The 18,261-nt window shown below is 46.4% G+C and overlaps 1 long non-coding RNA gene across 1 annotated transcript in view; it reads right to left on the minus strand.

Annotated features, from left to right (window-relative positions):
• Positions 1 to 16,687, minus strand: part of LOC141084216 (uncharacterized) — an 87,172-nt gene extending 70,485 nt beyond the window's left edge. The window contains exon 1 of the long non-coding RNA XR_012230955.1: positions 16,551 to 16,687. This is a non-coding gene — a long non-coding RNA (uncharacterized lncRNA). The remainder of the gene's footprint in view (positions 1 to 16,550) is intronic.
• Between the last annotated feature and the right edge of the window lie 1,574 nt (positions 16,688 to 18,261).

Consider the following 18,261-nt stretch of genomic DNA (forward strand, 5'->3'; position numbering starts at 1 on the left):
TGCCGGGGGGCTGTGCCGGCTCCGGGGGGCTGTGCCGGCCTGCCGGGGGGCTGTGCAGGCTCCGGGGGTCTGTGCAGGCATCGTCCGATGGGACTACAAGTCCCATCGGGCGATGCCTGCTACCATGACAGTGATTGACACATTAGCCAATGATGGGACAGTAGTAGTCCCATCATCCGGCTAATGTGTTAAATGTAAAAAAAAAAAAAAAAAAAAAAAAAAAAAAAATTACATGCTACATACATACAACATGCATACTACATACATGCTACATTCATACTACATACTACATACATGCTACATACATACTACATATATACTACATGCATGCTACATACATACTGCATGCTACATACATACCACATACATACTACATACATACTACATATATACTACATGCATGCTACATACATACTACATGCTACATACATACCACATACATACTACATATATACTACATGCATGCTACATACATACTACATGCTACATACATACCACATATATACTACATACATACTACATATATACTGCATGCTACATACATACTACATATATACTACATGCATGCTACATACATACTACATACCACATACATACCACATACATACTACATACATACATACATACTACATGCTACATACATACTACATGCTACATACATACTACATATATACTACATGCATGCTACATACATACTACATATATACTACATGCATGCTACATACATACTACATGCTACATGCATGCTACATACATACTACATACATACTACATGCTACATACATACCACATATATACTACATACATACAATACATTCATACAATACATACATAGACATACAGTACATATAACATAGAGTAACATACTTACCAATACTTGTCACATTGTTCCCCGAAGCCATTGTCGTCTACGGAATAAATATTAACATAACAAACCACAAAAATACTCACCCACGATCCGAAGCAGTCCACGAGTGTGTCCCACGACGATCTTGGGTAGAGAACGGCAGCATCAGATGATGCTGCCGTTCTCTACGGGCTGCAGGAATCCAATGACGGAAGGTAGGTATCCTTCCGCACTGTATTCCTCCGCCACTTAAAAAAAAAAAGTCCCTAGTCTCACTTTATGCCATTGCTGTGTGGGAATTTCCCACACAGCAATGGCATAAAGTGAGACTAGGGACTTTTTTTTTTAAGTGGCGGAGGAATACAGTGCGGAAGGATACCTACCTTCCGTCATTGGATTCCTGCAGCCCGTAGAGAACGGCAGCATCATCTGATGCTGCAGTTCTCTACCCAAGATCGTCGTGGGACACACTCGTGGACTGCTTCGGATCGTGGGTGAGTATTTTTGTGGTTTGTTATGTTAATATTTATTCCGTAGACGACAATGGCTTCGGGGAACAATGTGACAAGTATTGGTAAGTATGTTACTCTATGTTATATGTACTGTATGTCTATGTATGTATTGTATGAATGTATTGTATGTATGTAGTATATATGTGGTATGTATGTAGCATGTAGTATGTATGTAGTATGTATGTAGCATGCATGTAGCATGTAGTATGTATGTAGCATGCATGTAGTATATATGTAGTATGTATGTAGCATGCATGTAGTATATATGTAGTATGTATGTAGCATGTAGTATGTATGTAGCATGCATGTAGTATATATGTAGTATGTATGTAGCATGCAGTATATATGTAGTATGTATGTAGTATATATGTGGTATGTATGTAGCATGTAGTATGTATGTAGCATGCATGTAGTATATATGTAGTATGTATGTGGTATGTATGTAGCATGCAGTATGTATGTAGCATGCATGTAGTATGTATGTAGTATGTATGTAGTATGTATGTAGCATGCAGTATGTATGTAGTATGTATGTAGTATATATGTAGTATGTATGTAGCATGTATGTAGTATGTATGTAGTATATATGTAGTATGTATGTAGCATGTAGTATGTATGTAGCATGCATGTAGTATGTATGTAGTATTTTTTTTTTTTTTTTTAACATTTAACACATTAGCCGGATGATGGGACTACTACTGTCCCATCATTGGCTAATGTGTCAATCACTGTCATGGTAGCAGGCATCGCCCGATGGGACTTGTAGTCCCATCGGACGATGCTTGCACAGACCCCCGGACATCAGCACAGCCCCCCGGCAGGCCGGCACAGCCCCCCGGCAGGCCGGTACAGACCCCCACAGGGTGCACAGACCACCGGCAGGCCGGCACAGCCCCCCGGCAGGCCGGTACAGACCCCGGGCAGTCCACACAGCCCCCCGGCAGGCCGGCACAGCCCCCCGGCAGGCCGGCAGAGACCCCCGGAAGGCCCGAAATGACGGCGCATCATGATGCGCACACACCGCGCATCATGATGACGTCAGGCCGTCAATCAACTGAACTTCCGATTCCGATGCCGAATTCCGATATTGAAAAAATATCGGAAGTCGGTATCGGAATTCCGATACAGCAAGTATCGGCCGATACCCGATACTTGCGGTATCGGAATGCTCAACACTACTAATAAACTTTCCTTCCTCGCCATCACCGAAACCTGGCTCACCCCCTCTCCTGCTGCACATTCGTATGGTGGATTCCATATTTCCCACACCCCCAGCCCCAGCAGCAGGCATGGTGGAAGAGTTGGTTTTCTCCTGTCAGATAACTTATCCTTCACTCCACACTGCCACCCTCCGTTAACCACCCTTCATTTGAGGTGCACTCTGTGCGCATCTACTCCCCCTACAAACTCCAACTGGCTGTCATTTACCACCCTCCAGGGCCAGCCACCACATTTTTCGATCACTTCACCACCTGGCTACTTCATTTCCTTTCCGCTGAAATCCCCACTATCATCATGTGTGACTTCAACATCCCAATTGACACTTCCCTCTCAGCTACCACTAAGCTTCTATCTCTCACTTCCTCCTTCGGCCTCACTCAATGGTCTTCTGCAGCCACTCACAAAGATGGCCACACAATGGACCTCATCTTTACCCGCCTCTGCTCCCTATCTAACCTCTCTAACTCACCTCTTCCTTTTTCTGACCACAACCTACTTACATTCTCTTCCCTCTCCTCTCCAGATCCACAATCCCCACCCCATAAACTTGCACATCTTCGCAGAAATCTTAAACACCTCAATCTACACTCACTGTTTGAATCCCTAGTTCTTACTCTTACAGACATAAGTTCCCTACACAATGCGGATGCCACTCTATATAACATCACAATAGCTGCAACTCCAGAATTGGTTGCTCCTCTCACACATACCAAAGCTTGCAAAATCAACAGACAGCCCGGGCACACCAGCCTGACCAAAGAACTGAGGCGGGCTTCCAAGGTTTCTGAATGGAGATGGAAAAGATCCCACTCCAACGAGCACTTCATCGCATTCAAACAGTCCTTCACTACTTTCAAGGCCACAGTAGCTGCAGCAAAACAAACCTACTTCTCATCTCTCATATCCTCCCTGTCTCACAACCCTAAACAGTTATTCAACACCTTCAATTCTCTCCTCCGTCCCCCAGCACCTCCTCCCTCTCTACTCATCTCAGCTGAAGACTGCCTCATTTTTCAAGCAAAAGATTGATAACATCAGAAAGCGTTTTGGTTGACAACCCCCAGAGCCCTTCCCCCTAACTCTCCAGCCCTTCTCATCCAAAACTAACTTCTCCACCATTACAGAATATCGACTCTCCACTCTACTCTCAAGATCACATCTCATCCTCACTAACTGTGGACTTTACCTGATTCCATCCCACTTCATCCCAAACCTCAACAGTCTTCATTCCAACCATAACCCATCTCTTCAACGTTTTACTAACAACTGGTGTTTTACTCTCAAGCTTTAAACATGCCTCAATCACACCTATCCTCAAAAAGCCCTCTCTTGCTTCAAAACTACTGGAACAACACGTACATCTTGAACTGTCCGCCCTCCTCTCTTCTTGCTTCCTCTTTGACCGCTTACAATCTGGCTTTCGGCCACACCACTCCACTGAAACTGCCCTAACTAAAGTCACCTATGACTAATTAACCGCCAAGGCCAAGCGACACTACTCTGTCCTCCTCCTCCTGGACCTGTCCTCTGCCTTTGACACAGTGGACCACTCCCTATTACTACAGACCCTCTCATCTCTTTCTCTTAGCATTACAGTCTTGGCTCTATCCTGGATCTCGTCATACCTAACGGGACATGCAGCATCTTCCACTCGCATACCATCTCCTCACTTTGCTCCTTATCTGTCAGAGTCCCGCAAGGTTCAGTCCTAGGGCCTTTGCTCTTCTCCATTTACACTTTCGGCCTCGGACAGCTCATAGAATCTTACGGCTTTCAGTATCATCTCTATGCTGATGACACACAGATCTACATCTCTGGACCAGATATCACCTCCCTACTAACCAGAATCCCACAATGTCTGTCTGCTATTTCATTCTTCTTCTCTGCTAGATTTCTAAAACTTAATATGGACAAAACAGAATTCATTATCTTTCCCCCAACTCACTCGACCCCCCCTAACGGACCTATCCATTAAAGTAAATGGCTGCCCACTCTCCCCAGTCCCACAAGCTTGCTGCCTCGGGGTAATCCTTGACACTGAGCTCTCTTTCAAACCACATATCCAAGCCCTTTCCACTTCCTGCCGACTTCAACTCAAAAACATTTCATGGATCTGTAAATTCCTCAACCAAGAATCTGCAAAAACCCATAATCCAGGTCCTCATCATTTTCCGCCTTGTCTACTGCAACCTCCTGCTTTGTGGCCTCCCCTCTAACACTCTCGCACCCGTCCAATCTATTCTAAACTCTGCTGCTCGACTAATCAACTTGTCACCCCCCCAAACTCCCCCCTCTGTCAATCCCTGCAGTGGCTTCCCATTATCCAAAGACTCCAGTTCAAAACCCTAATCATAGTCGAACAGCTGAAAGAAAAAAAGCGCAATAGGGTCTTACCCGAGTAGAGATTGATGTAAAATCAAATCATTATACTCACCTTATGCAGGGGAGATTCAGACATACAGGAACAGAAAGTCAGGCTGCTGCACATCCAAAGGGCCACTCCGTGACCACGAATCATCAAATTGCAAAGGAGAAAGTTTGCAATTACAAAGTTGCACTGCTTCATCATGAAGCATGACACGTAGAAGCGCAATTGTGCAAAGCGGCCATCGTCCTTACACTCCACTGTCCTGCTGAAGATGTTTTAAGATTTGCAATAACCACCGGATTTTAGACTGACAATTTAAAACGCGTTGGGAAATAAAAGTACAATTAACAAAAACTGGAAGGAGCGATCTGTCAAGCAGCGCACGTTTAATCCATAAACTTTCTCCTTTGCAAAACCCTAATCATGGCATACAAAGCCATCCACAACCTGCCATATATCTGTAACCTCGTCTCCCGGTACTTAAATACAAGCAACCTCCGATCCTCACAAGATCTCCTTCTCTGCTCCCCTCTTATCTTCTCTTCCCACAATCGCATACAAGATTTCTCCCGCACATCACCCGTACTCTGGAACTCTCTGCCACAACATAATCAGACTCTCGACAACCATCGAAACCTTCAAAAATAACCTGAAGACCTACCCCTTCCGACAAGCATACAACTTGCAGTAATCACCGATTGCCAAAGCCACTGCACGACCAGCTTTACCCTTGCCTACTGTATCCTCACCCATCCCTGGTAGATTGTGAGCAGGCAGGATCCTCTCTCCTCCTGTACCAGTCGTGATTTGTATTGTTTAAGATTACTTTACTCATTTTTATTATGTATACCCCTTTTCACATGTAAAGCGCCATGGAATAAATGGTGCTATAATAATAAATAATAATAATAACAAAGGCTACCATCAGTAACACACTACGCCGCCAGGGACTCAATTCCTGCAGTGCCAGATGTGTCCCCCTGCTTAAGCCAGTACATGTCCGGGCCCATCTGAAGTTTTCTATAGCGCATTTGGATTATCCAGAAGAGTTTTGGGAGAATGTCATATGGTCTGATGAAACCAAAGTAGAACTATTTGGTAGAAACAAAACTCATTGTGTTTGGAGGAGAAAGAATGCTGAGTTGCATCCAAAGAACACCATACCTACTGTGAAGCATGGGGGTGGCAACTTCATGCTTTGGGGCTGGTTCTCTGCAAAGGGACCAGGTCGACTGATCTGTGTACATGAAAGAATGAATGGGGCCATGTATCGTGAGATTTTGAGTGCAAACCTCCTTCCATCAGCAAGGACATTGAAGATGAAACGTGAATGGGTCTTTCAGCATGATAATTGTTAGGGTCGGCGGAATGCACCAGATATAAATAATAGGAGGTGCGTTCGCCGCCCGGGGTCCACCGTGCGGTAGATGATAAGACCACTGCTGGACAATGGCAGATACTCCACAAGGTGAAGTAATGCGCTCGGGTTAACGTTACCTGAATGCTAAGAGCAGCTCTGTTCAGACACAGAGTCGCCTTACAGAAAAACAATACAAAGGCGCTGGTCCTGTTAGCCTCACAGGATAACCAGCAAGTGGCGTTGAAACCGCAACCGCCGAAGGACGCTGCTACCGCAGCGCGGCAATAACTACAGCCGCTAGACGACGGATGCGGAAGGCTGGTCACCGTCGGACGCTAGTGTGCAGTGCAGGAAGCACAGGGGCACTTGGTTTGCCAGTAATGGGAGCTGACTATCACCAACACTCTGTCACCATTCGTATTATCAGAGGGAAGGGGTTTCTTAATAAGTCAGTCACCAGAACATGCATCCATCACCATTCACACTCAGCATAATATGCTACAATAGCGCATGGCCGAGCCGCCATGCGGGCTTTTTATAGCCATGCGCTTCCGGGACCTTCCAGTACCCTGGAAGAGACCAATCAGATTCGACGCAGGACCTGAGCACGTGACCCCTGCTCTCCAGTTAGAGGTCAAGTTACGGGCATGCCCAGTAGCACGGCACGAGGACTTAGCCTCAGGAGCGGTTCCCTGCGGAGCAGGTTGCGCTACCATTGCTGCACCAGAGGTGGCAGCAACATCCAGGCTCACAGAATAAATCTGAGCAGCACGCCTGGCTCACTGTGATTGCTGAGCAGGGCCCTGAGCGGTCGGAACGGAATGGGAGACCGCTGAATATACGGCTCTGGATTTCTGCTGTGCAGAGCCAGAAATCCGATGCCTAACAATAATGATCCCAAGCACACCGCCAGGGCAACGAAGGAGTGGCCTAGCCAGTCTCCAGATCTCAACCCCATAGAAAAAATTTGGAGGGATTTGAAAGTCCATGTTGCCCAGTGAAAGGCCCATGGAGGAATGGGCCAACCTTGTGAAGACTTACAGAAAACGTTTGACCTCTGTCATTGCCAACAAAGGATATATAACAAAATATTGAGATGAACTTTTGTTAATGACAAACTACTTATTTTCCACCATAATTTGCAAAATAAATCTTGCCAAATCAGACAAGGTGATTTTCTGGATGTTTTCTCATTTTGACTCTCATAGTTGTGGTCTACCTAACAAGTCAATTACAGGCCTCTCTCATCTTTTTAAGTGGGAGAACTTGCACAATTTGTGGCTGACTAAATACTTTTTTCCCCACTGTATCACATGAGTCCTTCTAGTGTCTTCATTTTCAAGAAACCCAGTCCCTACTTCACAAATTTTCCTGGAAATACCCTTAAGATTTACAGATGCAATCAAAACACCTGAATTTGCTAAGAGTCATCAGTTAAATATCATGTCTATGGCTGTCTCCTAAATGCTGTAGTCATCAAAAGTGGGGGGAGCACTTTAAAACCATGAAGATGTTAGGACTGCTATTGGCAATGTTTCCTCTACCTGCTGAACCCATTGAGGCAGATTTATTAATACTAATACTTGGATGACATGTCTTGATATGTTTGTTATCATAGTGGCTCATGCTGATAAATCTGTTTAATCTCTATATATAAAACTGTATGTATGTGTGTATCACCAACCAATCACGAAGCATCTTTCATTTCACCAGAGCTGTTTAAAAGAAGCTGAGCTGTGATTGGTTGCTATGAGCAACAGTTTTCCCAGTTTTCCTTGCAACCAATCACTAAGCATCTTTCATTTCACCAGAGATGTTTAAAAGAAGCTGAGATGTGATTGGTTGCTATGAGCAACAGTTTTCTCACTCCACGACAACACCTCAGCAGACAGTGACCGGGTGGAAGAAATCTAGCATCCCTGGGAACATAAGCTCCCAGCCAATGTCTCCCCCCCAGAAAGGAGCAGAGAGCACATGACAGAAATGAATCACCCCCTCCCGTGCCTATATACCCATCACACATCCTCCATCCCATAGGCACATCTTCCCTCTTAAAGGGATCATTGGTATGGAAATCAGGGCAATCCATCCAGCGCTTTGGTTTTGACCCCAGGCCTCTCTTACAGTGATCCCCGGTCTGGAAGTTAGGACAATTCCACTCAGCTCTGTGGTTCTGACCACAGGGTCTCTTAAAGGGATCATTGGTATGTAAGTTAGTGGAATTCCACTAAGCACTCTGGTTCTGACCCCAGGCCCCTCTTAAAGGGATCCCCGGTACGGAAGTGAGGGAAAATCCACTCTGCGCTTTGGTACCGACCCCATGCCTCTCTTAAAGGGATCTCCGGTATTGAAGTTAGGGTAAATCGCTCAGCGCTCAGATTCTGACCCCAGGTCTTTCTTAAAGGGATCATTGGTATGGAAGTCAGGGCAAATCCATCCAGCGCTTTGGTTCTGACGCCAGGCCTCTCTTAAAGGGATCCCCGGTATGGAAGTCAGGGCAATTGCCTTCAAATGCTCTGGTACTGACCCCAGGCCTCTATTAAAGGGATCATTGGTATGGAAGTCAGGGCAAATCCATCCAGTGCTTTGGTTTTGACCCGTCTCTCTTAAAGGGATCCCCGGTATGGAAGTTAGGACCGTTCCATTCAGCGCTGTGGTTCTGACCCCAGGGCCTCTTAAAGAGATCCCCGGTATGGAAGTGAGGGCAAATCCACTATGCGCTCTGATTCTGACCCCAGGCCTCTCTTAAATGGATCTCTGGTATGGAAGTTAAGGTAAATCCCTCAGCGCTCTGATTCTCACCCCAGGCTTCCATTAAAGGGATCATTGGTATGGAAGTCAGGGAAACTCCACTCAGCGCTCTGGTTCTGACCCCAGGCTGACGGTATGATGTGGGATATTGGGGGTAGTAGTCCGGTGGCTCTGGCTGATGGGATGATGTGGGATATTAGGGGTAGTAGTCTGGTGGCTCTGACGGGATGACGTGGGATATTAGTGGTAGTAGTCCGGCAGCTGTGAGGTGATGTGGGATATTAGTGGTAGTTGTACGGTGGTTCTGGCTTACGGGAAGATGTAGGATATTAGGGGTAGTAGTCCGTTGGCTTTGACGGGATGATGTGGGATATTAGGGGTAGTTGTCTGGTGGCTCTGACGGGATGATGTGGGATATTAGTGGTAGTAGTCCGGTGGCTCTGGCTGACGGGACGATGTGGGATATTAGGGGTAGTAGTCCGGTAGCTCTGACTGACGGGATGATGTGGAATATTAGTGTTAGTAGTCCGGTGGCTCTGGCTGACTGGATGATGTGGGATATTAGGGGTAGTAGTCCGGTAGTGGGATATTAGGGGTAGTAGTCCGGTAGCTCTGGCTGACAGGATGATGTGGGATATTAGGGGTAGTAGTCCGGTAGCTCTGGCTGACGGGATGATGTGGGATATTATAGTGAATGTGGCTATGCAGAGTGGGTGGGGCTATACACTCAGCTTTATATATATATATATATATATATATATATATATATAATCATTATAATTTGTTATAACTAACCGTAGTTAGTTACTATGCCCGGGCAGCGCCGGGCTCTTCAGCTAGAAATAATAATAACAATAATTTTATTTCTAAAGCGCCAACATATTGTGCAGCACTTTACATTATAGAGGGGACTTCTACAGACAATAGCCATTACAGCATACCAATACACACATAGATCAAAACAGATACAAAGATGAGTGAGGGCCCTGCTCGCAAGCTTACAATCTATAAGGAAAAAGGGGATACACGAAAGGTGGGTTACAATTGCTTTTATTGTTTGGACCAGCCATAGTGTAAGAATTGAGTGTTCCTGTTGCTGCATGAACCAGTTAACAGTCTAAATAAGCAACAGTACAGACACAGAGGGCTATTAAATGCATAAATCATGTAAGAACATGATGCGAGGAGCCTGGTTATGGTAAAAAATTTTGAATGAGCCACACAGGGATATTCAGGTTAATGCGTTGAGGCGATAGGCCAGTCTGAACAAATGCGTTTTTAGGGCATGCTTAAAACTGTGGGGATTGGAGACTAAATGTATTAACCTTGGTAGTGCATTCCAAAGAATTGGCGCAGCACGTGAAACATCTTGGAGACGGAAGTGGGAGGTTCTGATTATTGAGGATGCTAACCTCAGGTCATTAGCAGAATGGAGGGCGCGGGTAGGGTGGTAGGCTGAGACAAGGGAGCAGATGTAGGGTGGTGCTGAGCCATGGAGTGCTTTGTGGATGAGGGTAATAAGTTTATACTGAAATCTGGAGTGGATGGGTAGCCAGTGTAAGGACTGGCACAAGGTAGAGGCATCGGTACAACGACTGGTGAGGAATATGATCCTAGCTGCAGCATTCAGGACAGATTGGAGAGGGGAGAGTTTGGTAAGAGGGAGACTGATTAGTAGAGCGTTACAATAGTACAGACGAGAATGAATAAGTGAAACAGTTAAGAGATTTTGCAGAGTCGAAAGTAAGAAAGGGTTGAATTCTAGAAATGTTTTTGAGGTGCAGATAACAAGAGCGAGCCAGTGATTGGATGTGGGGGGTGAATGAAAGCTAGGAATCAAGTATGACCCCAAGACAGAGGGCATGTTTCTGGGGAGTACTGGTGGAACCACACACGGAAATGGCAGTGTCGGGCATAGGTAGGTTGGTAGAGGGAGGAAACACGAGTTCAGTTTTTGACAGGTTCAGTTTCAGACAGAGAGAGGACATGATGTTAGAGACAGCAGTAAGACAATCACTGGTGTTTTCCAAAAAGGCAGTTGTGATATCAGGAGAAGAAGTGTATAATTGGCTGTCATCAGCATAGATGGTACTGGAAACCAAATCTACTGATTGCTTGACCAATAGGGGCAGTATACAAAGAGAAGAGGAGCGGGCCTAGAACCGATCCTTGAGGAACCCCAACAGTAAGGGGAAGATGAGAGGAGGAGGAGCCAGCAAAAGATACAGTAAAGGAGAGGTCAGAGAGATAGAAGGAGTATGAGGAGAGAACAGTGTCCTTGAGGCTGATGGAACGGAGCATATTGAGGAGGAGCTGATGATCCACAGTGTTGAATGCTGCGGAGAGATCCAAGAGAATTAGTAGTGACCATTAGATTTAGCTGTTAGAAGATCATTAGAGACTTTAGTGAGGGCATTTTCATTAGAGTGAAGAGAGTTGAAACTGGATTGTAGAGGGTCGAGGAGAGAGTTATCTGAGAGATAGCGGATAAGTCGGGCATGAACCAGGCGTTCCAGTTTAGAGATGAAGGGAAGATTAGAGACAGGTCTATAGTTAGCGACACAGTTTTGGTCGAGGGATGGTTTTTTAAGTAATGGCTGTATGATGGCATGCTTAAATGAGGAAGGAAAGATACCAGAAGAGAGAGGGAGAGGTTAAATATTTTTGTTAGGTGAGTGGTGACAGCAGGGGAAAGGGACTGGAGGAGATGTGATGGAATGGGGTCACTGGTGCAAGTGGTAGAGCGAGAAGATGCAAGGAGCCTGATTACTTCTTCTTCTGTTAATGGTTCAAAATCAGAGAGTGAGCTAGATGCAGTGGGGGAGGGAGGACAGTGCATGGTATGAGGGGATTGGGAGATAATTTTCTGTCGGATATGGTCAATTTTTTCTTTGAAATAATTAGCCAGCTCGTCAGCGTGGAGATCTATGGTTGGGGCCTGCACTCTTGGGTTGAGTAGGGAATGAAAAGTGTTAGAGACGTTTCGGGTTATTGGATAGTGAGGTGATGAGGGTGTTGAAATAGGTTTGTTTTGAGAGTTAAGGGCAGTGTTGTATGTTTTAAGCATAAACTTATAATGGATGAAATGGATAATGTTTAGTGTAAGGTCACAACACTTGTTACTAGCTTTGTACCAGAAATATCACAATTTGTGTGCAATTTCTTGCCACATATTGGGCTGTTACCCGTCCCCAATGAGTAGGGGCGTGCTGGGCGGGGGTAGCAGAGGGGCATATGCTCCCCGGGCTGGTCCCACAGCAGCTGTTTAGGTCCGCGCAGCCTCCTGCTACTTCAGCGAATCTGAGAGGCCGCTGAGACTGCACCTTTAAACACGGCAGCTTGGCCAAATCACAATGTCGCGGCCACACAGCACACTGTGCGTGGTCGTGCCCTATCAGGCAACGCTCCTGGTGAAGTGGATTCTTGGCTCTTCTTCCCTGCAAGAAGAATTACAGTAATCCAAATTGTCCCAGAGAAAAATCCAAAAATGGCACTTCAAACAAAAATATATACCAAACTAGAATATATTTACTACAGAAAGAAGGGATCCTATATTAAAATCTAGTTTATTTCAATGTTAAAAAGACATACAAATAGAAATAAAAACAGGATGTCTCCAAAGAGAGACGTCACCACAAAATCAATTTGAATAGACCACAAAAATGTAATTCATAGGGCAAAAAATCATATCAAGAAAATCCATCAGAAAAATACGGCTATCATAGGTCATACATACTGTATGCCCAAATTTATAAAGTGAACTGTGCTAAAGTAGAGCCGTCAAATATCAGACATATATGAGACTATATTATGCCAAAGTATTAGACCAATAAAGTGGACTAGTAAATATCACAGATGTGCCAGGTATTAGCAAATCAATTCAGATATCTATTAGTATGTCTTTTTTAACATTGAAATAAACTAGATTTTAATATTGGATCTCTTCTCTCTGGAGTAAATATACTCTGGTTTGGTATGTATCTTCTTCCCTGCAGTCAGGACCTGTGCAGTGCTCAGTGCTGGCTCCACTTCCCTGCTCATCTTCCTGTGCGGTTGTCAGGGTTTCCTTTCTGCTCCACACTGCAGCTCCTATGGCCTGTGACATGATGGTAAGGTGATAGTATCTCATAGATTGTGTAGAGTGCAGGAAGGTGGTGTGTGTTACTGTGTGGTGACAGTGTCAGGCCATGCATTACTATGTACTGTGGTGGGCTGGGTGGGGGCTATATATTATAAGGGTCTGCTAACATGTATATTATGAGGTGATAGACCATGTATATCAGGAGGGGCTGGGGATCTGCTACACTTTATATTCGGTGTGTGGCAGAAGGGGGATATTAGACTAAAGGGGGTTTTACACATGGCGATATCGCTAACAATATCGCTAAAGCATCACCGATTTGGTGACGCAGCAGCGATATCGCTATGTGTGATACTTACCTCTGACCGGCTCCCCCGCTGTCTGTCGCTGATCGCGCAGCTCCATTTCTCGTCGGGCGCTTCCTGCTGGCGCTGACGAGCGACGCGTGGATGCGGACGGAGGACGTCAGGATCGCCGCGTCTGAAAGGTAAGTATCGCCCGCTGTATCGCTGCTGCATCACTGTGGGATCTGCCTGTGTGGCAGCTCACTAGCGATCATTTAGCGATGCACCAGCGATCCTGACCGCGTCATATCGCTGGTCGGGATCGCTGGTGCATCGCTAAATGTAAAGGGGGCTTAAGTACTCTTATGGCCTGGGGAAATACTACTGTGTTCTATGTGTTGCACTGTATATTTTGTGGTTCTGGTAGGTATAATACTGTGAGGACATGGGGATGGATTCAATGGTGTACATTTGGAGTGGCTGTGGTGTGATGGACTGGTGGTATTAATAATAATATTTTTTTTTATATATAGCGCCAACATATTCCGCAGCACTTTACAGTTAAGCGGGGACATGTACAGACGATAAATTCAATACAAGGTAAGACAGTTTAAACATTTTCAATAGGAGTGGGGGTCTTGATCGCAAGCTTACAATCTACAAACACAAAAATTGAGCTTGGTTTGAGTTGGTATACATGCAGCATATAAACGCATGTTCACATTGGCCTAAAAGCATACAAAACCTACAAAAGACAAAATGAATAAAAAGGAAATGGGGGACACAACAGATGAAAAGGGCTTGTTATTTCAGATCCTGCAATTAGAATAGGGATTTTCATATAAAGCTGCATGATCCCGGTCATCAGCCAGTGTGTTTAAGTGCAATTATCAGGGGCAGTTATGATGTGCATGGAGGGTGTGGAGACAGATGAATAGGAGGGAGCAGATTCTGAATAATATTTAGAAGGAGGGAATAGGGATGAGTTAGGTTAGTGAGTTGAGGGGATAGGCTTGTTTAAAGTGATGTTTTTAAATCACACTTAAAAACGTGGGGGCTACGTAACAGTCGAATCATCTGGAGTACTGCATTCCAGAGAACTGGTGCAGCACAGGAGAAGTCTTGGAGACAGAGGTGTAAGGTTTGGATTATGGAGGATGTTAGTCTTAGGTCAGGTTATATTGCGTATATTGTGTGTGGGGAGCTTTGCGGATTTTCTCTGAGCAATTGTTTGTGGATCTGGATAACAGCATTCAGAGGTTAAAGGGGTGCTCCAAAACCAAATTTGAACTTTGCCCTAAATTTCCATTTAAAGAGGTTGTCTGGCCTTAGGGCTGCAAGTTTGCAGTCACTCTATGTCATAGAATCATAGAATCGTAGAGTTGGAAGGGACCTCCTGGGCCATCTGGTCCAACGCCCTGCTCAAAGCAGGATTCGCTAAATCATCATGTCGCACTATATGACTACAGACTTGTGAATACTCATATCGCACACAGTCATCATTTGAAGGATTCTGCAGTGCCAGTGGTGGGCATGTTTCTACAAGTATGTCATTTGCATACATGTGGTGACGAGATGGGCGAGGCCTCACTCAATGCAAGTGTATTCATGGAGGCACAATCTAGTTGTAATGTGGACGGAAATTTGGAAGTCACACACCTGCACCCAAATGACCACCCGTTCCCGGCAATAAAGAATCCACACAAGTCTACAGTCACAGAGAGTGACTGCAGACTTGTAGCGTAAGGCCAGACAACCACTTTAAATTAATAATCAAATTATTTTTCTAATATACTGTAATTAAATATTACCCACCGTTCTTTCCACTGTCTTCCTATTCTTTTTTTTAATTTACCGTACTTCCGACGACGTTATGTTTGAGAACCCCCAGTGCATCAGGGAGCGCAGGGGACTGCATTCACCGTTCCAGCTGCTTTCCCCAGCCCAAAATGAAATGTCAGTGACATCCGTTACAGGGGCTGGGCTAGTCCCTGCTCTATTGAGCATGCGCTGGTTGTCAATTCCAGTGCATGCTCTGTGTGCACTTGCTGCTCACAGTGTTATTCCTTTTAATGCACAGTTACAGTGCGCTCCCTTGCCGGCTCTAATGAGGAGTGATAAGCCAGCAAAAGAGAGCACTGTCAGAGAGCATTGTAAGAAAAGAATGCGGCGTATGTTTTGGGTACTGTCTAGTCTTTGTTCTCCCTATTATCCACGTTCTCTCCTTATCAATGCGCACTGACAGTGTGCTCTCTTCATTGGCATGCTGTCACTATGCATTCAAAGTAATATAGTGCTGGGAGTACATGCTGAGCATGCATTGGAATTGATAACCGATATATACTCGGTAGTGTAGGGACTAGCCCAGCCCCTAAAATGGACGTCACTGCTGACACCTCATTTCAGGGTGGGGAAAGCTGGCCCCCTGATAACATTTTGTTTGAGTATCCCAGCGTGCACTGGAGATTCTCAAACAAAATGTCTTCAGAATTAAAGTTTAAAAAAAAAGCGGGGCTTTACAGTAGAGAGGGAACGGTAGGGAATCCAAAGTGTTTTAGAAAAGTGGTTCAGTTACCTTAGAGCTCAATCCCAAGGTAGGTGATGTGAAAAGCTCCATCCAAATGGAGCAGAGGTCGAGCATGCGCACCTGCGCTCTATTCATTCTCAGTGCAAGTGCTGGAGAGCAAAGCATTTTATCTACTTTATCAAATTAAAGAAAAATAAATTCTCTTTCTTGTTAAGTAACCAAGTTGGTGAACCTGTCACCAGTTTTGTCCGCTATAAGTTACGGCCATCACCTTTCAGGGCTGCTATACAGCATGCTACAAGCTCACACACGTCACCTATGGGGTCTTCCTTCGGCTCTCGCCCTTTATACTATGGCTCGCCCTCCTGTTACACCTCAGGCTGATGAAGGTCGGTCACAGCCCCAAACCTCATGTTTGTTGCATTACCAATAGTACCTCACCAGAGGCAGCTTTCCTCCACATTATACATGGTGGCCCCGGGCCCAGCTCCGCACTCTGCAGAGGGACGTGTACTCCTACTCACTGGAGTGGGGTTTACCTCATCACCCTTTAACGAAAAGAGACATTTTACAACTCCTTTCCTCACAAAATGGCTTACTTCCTGTCCAGAGAGGAAGTGATGTACCCGAGGACTGCAACGTTACTGAGGCGATGGAGACAAAGGCGGCTTCTTGGCTGCAGTGTGTGGCCGGTGCAGGGTGCAGAGCCCGCTGCGGGGGTCAGGGCGCCCCTCTGTCCTCCTGGGGTGCCCCTTCCTAGGACTGTGGTAATGGTGGCGAGGAGGGGGTGGGTCCTCAGTGCATCACCTGAGTTCTGGGGTAAATGTACAGAGTGTCAATCACAGGCAGAGCTGGGAAGGAGCTACAGATGGCGGCTGTGCCTTAGAGGCTCCGCGCTTTCCCTCTCACTCCAGGGGAACTTTGCGGAACTTGTGCCCCCTCCTCCGCCGGGACCCCTGGAAGGACCTGAAGCCCCGATTTTCGCCGCTTTTCTCGTCTTTTTTCCCCGCCGCTCCGGAGCCGAGGCGTCTCGTTGTTTTCCAGCTCATGGCGCACCTCCATATTTGTACGCTGTGATCGGCTGCCTCCCTCCGCCGGCCCCGGGATCGCGCTCTCGCCCCTCTCCCCCCATAGCGCTTGGATTTTGCCCCTTGTTACTCATTTTTCACATTATATTTCGGTTTTGTATTTTTCTCTCGCTTTCGCGATCTCCGGAGTCCGCGCGCCCCCGGTGTCTTATCGGCCCATTGTCTGTGATCACAGATCTCCCCTCCGGGCGGTCGGTGTAGAGCTGTCGCCGGCCTGTGGTGCCCGGTCCCCGGCCTGCCGGTGCTTGTCTCCCATGGCAGTGAGTGTGTGCTCTGGGGGTCTGTGTACATGTGAGGGGCTGCGGATGTGCCCACCATGTGCCCGGCGCTGCTGGTTCTGCACGGGGGAGTCTTTACCTTTTCTTCAACTTTTGACAGCAAATACCTGGGCAGCATCCCCGTACTAACAAGGCCGGCAGCCTGCCCCCTGCCCCGGGCACAACGATGATGAAGAGCACGGAGGAGGAGGAGGACGGCGGCGGCGGCTCAGCGCGGAGCAATGCATCCAGGTAAGGGGATGATGGGGGGGACCCTCTCCTGGCATCACACCACGGCTGCCCACCTGTCCTGCCTGCTCCCTGCCCACTAGCTGCCACATTCAGTCTTCCCTTTATTTCTCTGAGGGAAGAAACTACAACTCCCAGCATACCCCGAGAGTGGCAGCTGTGAGATACTGGGGGCTGTAGTCCCACTGTACCTGTAGAAGCACAAGGTGCAGACCACCAGGTGTATTCTGTACCTGTATCGCAGCTCTGACCTTGACTCTCATTGCCACACCCTAATTCTCCTGGGTGGTATAGAGGCCCAGAGACCCCCAACCTGTGCCCCTGCAGCCTCCCTCACCCCTGCCAGCCTCGGGGTCTTGTTACCTGTGCAGCCATGTTTGGGGGTTATTGCTGCTGGTTACATGACCTTGTTACATTGGTGGCCTCTGCTGCACTGCACCATTTCTTCTCAGTAACACTTTGTAAGGACACATTCAGTATTCTGTCAGTATTTTACCTCCAGTGTTTGTGAGACAAAACCAGGAGTGGGTGAAAAATACAGAAGTGGTGACGTTTCTTTGGTTGATCCACTCCTGGTTTTGGCTTACAAATGCTGAGGTAAAATACTGACCATGGCCTAGATGTTACTCCACAGCAGGCCACAGATAAAGCCTGGGAGAGCTGAGTACATCCATCTCCCTGCTGCCGTGTCCCCGGGGCTGATGCTCGTACCTGCC

Source organism: Dendrobates tinctorius, unplaced genomic scaffold (genome assembly GCF_039654945.1).
Source record: "Dendrobates tinctorius isolate UK_male_01 unplaced genomic scaffold, ASM3965494v1 ptg000022l, whole genome shotgun sequence".
NCBI classification, from domain to species: domain Eukaryota; kingdom Metazoa; phylum Chordata; class Amphibia; order Anura; family Dendrobatidae; genus Dendrobates; species Dendrobates tinctorius.